The following is a 6,000-nucleotide window of genomic DNA, read 5'->3' as shown; positions in this document are numbered from 1 at the left end:
ACCCATTAGCTCATCCCCCGATGCAGCAACCGACATCTGGTCCTCCGCCGGAGCCCCAAAAGAGACGACTGGCGCTCCACGTGGGAGGTCAGCGCGCCCTTCCGGAAGCTCCACCGGCACAGTGGAGGGGGGAGGGGCCCGAGGAGCCGTGAGACCCGTCGGGTTTACCCTGACCGACACCCTCAGGTCCCCACCAAGGTCATCAGCCAAAGTAGTAGCCCTCTGCTTTGCAGCTGGAGGACCACTAGATCGGGGGATGGACGATGGCGCTCCACCTCTTCTGAGGTACTGGAGACGGGACCGCAACACTGCGATGGACATATTCCCGCAATGGGAACATGACTCATCCACGAACGCTGCCTCAGCGTGCTGTGCGCCCAGACACGAGAGACAACGAACGTGCCCGTCAAGCGGAGACAGAAATCGACCGCACCCAGAAACACACGGCTTGAATGACATCTTGAAAAAGACGCAGGGTCAAACCGTGTTGCTCTTTTGTGAAATGGAAGTCGCTCTTTTAGTGTGCTGAAGCACTCAGGGAGATGACCGCGGCTCCACACAGTTCGATCTGCAAGCCTGTGTGAGCTCTCAGTGATGTTTTTGTGTATGTGTATAGTGTATACGCCCAGCGAACCAACTCTTTTAAGGAAACGCTCAGCGAACCAACAAGCTCTTTATCACTGAAGGACGGTCTCTTGCTGATGCGCCGTATCACCCGCACTGGCAGACTCTCTTTCACAGGAATTTTTTGACTCGTAGTCAGAAAGCTCTTTGTAGAAACAGCAAATGAAACTGTTCGGCTCCGAAGTAGAAAGCGCTGATCTATCATTCCACTTCCTGTTTTATACCCGCGCTGCGGGGCGGAGCGTGGAATGCGTGAACGCATGCCAAATTTCATTGGCTCGTTGTTAGATGCTCGAAGTAGGATTGGTCTCTAAAGTAAGATCCCATTCGTCGGTTCAGTTCTGACGTACGTCGAACGTGACCGACTGAAAGGGAACTAATGTTACATATTGACTACTACTACTTTGATGATGTTTTAATTGTCTTTCTGGACATTAATTTAGTCTGTTTATATGAATAGAGCCAATTAATACATGTAATACAATTAACTACATGTTATAGATAAATAGGCCTTTGTGGAGCTAAACCGGATCGAACTTCCAAGCAATAAACAATGTTGCATAAGCTTAATTCGGATTCCAATATTATGTTTGATATCTATTGATTATGTGTATTTATCTAACTGCACATAACTTAGCACGCTGTCATAGGCTGGAGAATCCTTTATTTGAGGTGTTATTGGTTTCTTTGTGCTGTGATTCGTGATCAGATTTGGGACAGGGCTCACAAATCCCAACGTCCCAGTGTGTTTTCCAGACTGGCTACCAAAAAATGTATCACTATTTAAGATGGGCTATCTTAAATAATAAAATAATATTCCTTTCTTGATGTGCGTTGTTCACTCTCTTGACTTGATATTTGAAGGAAAGATACAATCGCAGAAGTTTTGACCCTAACCCTAACGTCATAAGTTGACCTCAGACAACAGCATAAAAACATTACAATGCCAGGTCATGACCCCTTTAAAACTATATTTCAGATATACTAGACTAAGCACATGCTGTATTTAAATAAATAAGATTATTTTGTAGTATTTTATTTAAGACATTACACTTCATTACACTTGTGACAAAACAATTTGTGTGGACAACTTCACCATCACCGTTTTCTCCAGAACGACTGTACAGCCGAATTCAAATTCTGTTGAAATATTGTCCTGTTTAACACTGTGAAGCTGCTTTGAAACAATCGTTATTAAAAGTGCTGGATAAATAACGTTGATTGATTAATTGAACTTGTAAAATATGTTTATGTTTGATTTGTGCTGCTGATGCAATCAGTGTTTTCAGATTTTAAAATCTTTATTAAATATCTAATCACATCCGCAAAAGACTGTATTGTGTACTGGTCTGTGAACAAAAAGATGGTGGATCAAATTACAGTTGTAGCAGAGATTGATGCTACCCTAACAACTACATTCCTCAATGACAAATTCAATGAATTTAATTCTAAGGTTCATTAGTTTGGTCCAAAGTTCAAATCCACCAGGAAAGTGCTTCTGTCAGCTCTGAATTTGAGTAAGAAAGAATTATATAATATCTTACATTTCAATTAATGCATTTTTTTCTGCACTTCATCAAATCTCTATTTATTTTGTTCTGTTGTATATTCCTAGGTCCTTTTTACCATATGTGATATTTCAAGTTTGATTCCAGTTAGATTTTTCATTGCTTATTTCATAACCTGTAAATCAAAGAAACCAGATTATACAAATGATGAAGATTAAACAAGGTTATTTTTCCCAGTGCAATATTCAATAAATTGCTCTCATTCATCTGTTATCATGGGCTGTAATTAATAACTCTTTGCTAATGGGGTCTTAGTCAGAGCCATTCATAACTGTCTGCTTTACCCACCAGCCATTGCAGGGCTGTGCATCTATAAAAAACCTTTGACTCCAGGCCATGCAAAGCCCATTCATCTTCACACCCACGCAGACTTGCGTATTTTATGGCATAACCTGTCCATCCCTCATCAGAATGGAACCCGATACAGCATTGCATTTACTGAAACAACATCCCTCCCTGCGTATCTGGGTCCAATTGCTGCATTTTGCCAAAGATGATGCTGAACGACAGCCATTCATTCATGTAACCAAAATCACTTTTTCTAATCACACTGCAGAATACACACTAACCTGTCAGTTTCAGCCAAACACATTTAGCTCTATGTGTGCATTTGTGTCAGGTATGGGTTTACAGCCTGCGAATGTCTCTCAACAGTTATGGTGTTTGAAGTTTTACTCGAGGTTCCTTCATAAGGCTCCAAAATTGGGTAAATGTTAGACCAAGGAGATGAAAAAGACCCGAGGCCAGGAACACACAAAATGGGGCCAGGCGCTGGGATAAAGGCAGCTTAGCTGTCAATCTACTGTATAGAATCCTGACCTCAATTCTCTCTGCTGACATCTAGTACATAGACTTTAAGCAACACGGATCTGGTGGAGTCCATTTCAGATAAATCCTGAGGGTGCTTTGCTACTTTTGATAGACAGAGACACAGAAAACTGTCAGTCATGGGTGCTTTATCTGCTTCCTGCAAAACAAAACTTAAGAAAGACCATTTCCTTCTTTTCTGTTTCTCTAAATAGCACGGTTCATATATAGTAGGCTACAGTTTTATTTTGCAGTAATATTATATATGAATTGGTCCCACTTCACATTAGGTGTCCTTAATAGTCCAGGCAAAGTAACTAATTTTGGTGCCAAAATAGAACTAATTGTAAAATATTTTTGTTCATCTTAGATATTTTCTATGCGGTGTCCAAAACAACATAAGTCCTAAGAAATCCTAGTTGAGCAAATATATTAAATTCTCATCAATCCGAGATGTGTGCCAGTAAGGCCAGACAAAAATAGACCCTAATGGGGCTATTTTTTTCTTTACTCCTATCAAAGAAAGACTTAATACAATGAAAGTATCCATGAAAATTATTATTTTTTTGTATTACAAGTTTCTTTGAAAATGAATTTGAATATGCAAATGAGCTATACACTAATCGAATAAAGGCTACCCAAAATATACCCGCATAGGTTTAATTTTTTCCTTTGCTTCTACCACAATAAAACTTTACAAAATGATGGTCTAAATGAAAAGTAAATATTTTGTATGTTTCTTCCATGAAAATTATTTTTTTTTTGTATTACAAGTTTCTTTGAAAATGAATTTGAATATGCAAATTAGCAATATACTAATCGAATATGCCCAAAATACTCCCTAAAGGGCTTATTTTTTCCTTTACTCCTATCACAATCAAACCTCACACACTGAAAGTATACATGCATGAAAAGTAACAATTTTGTTTTCCAAGTATCTTGGGAAAATCTATTTTAAATATGCAAATTAGCTCAACACTGTGCCTAATTGACTTATGGCCGAGAAGCCAAAGGTACAAGTGGAAAAAACAGGGGCCAAATATCTAACACATTCATGTCCATTTAGTAAGCTAACCTGTGCATAAACACGATACATTAAAGACACTGTCCACAAAAGACTCACCCAAAGGATTATTAGGAACACCATACTAATACTGTGTTTGACCCCCTATCGCCTTCAGAACTGCCTTAATTCTACGTGGCACTGATTCAACAGACCGGCCTGTCTGGCACCAACAACCATGCCACGCTTAAATCACCTTTCTTTCCCATTCTGACATTCCTAATAATCATTTATTTGTGTGTATATTGACCTTAGGAATTGATTGCCCAATCTTACCTCCAGTTTCTTTCTAAATTCTTTGTTTAAAAATTTGCAAACAAGCCTTACCTAATGAAATTACCCCACAGACAACATCAGAAGAAAGTCAGAATAGCCATCTTAGTCATTAGTAACATGGTGAGATTAAATTTTGGGCTGGTAGATTTATAAATGATTGTTATTGTTAATACTATTATGAGATTAAAGTCAGAAGTCATTCTTACCAACTAAATGATTCACTCTCACACAAAAGACAGATGAAAAACCAGATAGACACACTTTCCAGACATTCCAGCTCTTTAAAATAATTTTGCTAGACACCAAAACTTCTTCTCTTTATGTAGTTAGCACATATTTCAGACCAGGCAGGCCCCACATCAGACTTCAAATTCTATTGAGCCTAATTTCATTGCTAGACAACACTTTGGCACCTTTTGCAGGGAGAAATGGAGAAGTGTAAAATATTTAATGAGTCATTCAGTGATGAAATCACATCAGTTGTTAGAACATATTCAATAAGTGTGGAGCTCGTGTGCATATTCAAAGTCATTTAAAAAGAAACATGTAATACAAAAAAAGTTACTTTTCATGTATACTTTTACTTTTTTAAGTTTTATTGTGGTAGGAGTAAAGGAAAAAATAAGTTATTTGGGTGTATTTTGGGCATATTCGATTAGTGTATAGCTCATTTGCATAGTAAAATTCATTTTCAAAGAAACTTGTAAAACATTTTTTGTTTTTGTTTTCATGTGTTCATACTTTCATTGTGTAAAGTTTCATTTTGATAGGAGTAAAGGAAAAAATAGCCCCATTGGAGTCTATTGTTGTCTGACCTTACTGGCACACATCTCGGATTGATGAGAATTTAACTCAACTAGGATTTCTTAGGACTTTTAGGATGTTCTTCTGGACACCTCATAGAAATCATCTAAGCTGAAAAAATATATATTTTACAATTAGTCGGTCATAAAACACTATTTTGCCTGGACTATAACTACTATATACTTACATAAAAAAGAGAGAAAAAAAGAAAAGTACAATGTACTTATTGTGTTCATATTGCATTGCAAAACACTTTTGCTGATATTGAGGTGGGATACGGGTAAAGTTAGGGACAGGTGTGGGGGTATGGGTAAGTTTAAAGGTAGGGTTAGGTGTAAGGGAAGTGTCAACAGAGTAATTAATATGTAACTACAGAAATTACTTGTAATTACTTGCAGGTAATAATATGTAAGTACAATGTCAAAACATGTATGTACACAATAAGTGCATTGTATCAAATAATTAATTTAAATGTTAGTTCATAGTTAAGGCCACCTAATATAAAGTGGGTCCTAATAATTCACAGTATCTGTTAGTTTATCACTGATAAATAAGCATACAATTAATTTTACACATTTTTAGTGTAAAAATAATGAATGAATAGTAATGTTGACTGATTGATTCAACAAGCTGCTGAAAGCATTCTTTAGAAATGTTGGCCCATATTGATAGGATAGCATCTTGCAGTTGATGGAGATTTGTGGGATGCACATCCAGGGCACAAAGCTGTTTACTTTAAAAAAAAAAATGCATCCTGTATGATTTATAAGCATTTTGAAAAGTGGGGACATGGCCAATGTTCTCATATCTTACCCTCTCCTTGTAATACCTGTGTCACCGATGTCATTATACACATTT

The sequence above is a fragment of the Pseudorasbora parva genome, chromosome 12, assembly GCF_024679245.1.
Source record: "Pseudorasbora parva isolate DD20220531a chromosome 12, ASM2467924v1, whole genome shotgun sequence".
In the NCBI taxonomy this organism is placed as follows: Eukaryota; Metazoa; Chordata; class Actinopteri; order Cypriniformes; family Gobionidae; genus Pseudorasbora; species Pseudorasbora parva.
This window is presented reverse-complemented; position numbering follows the sequence as displayed.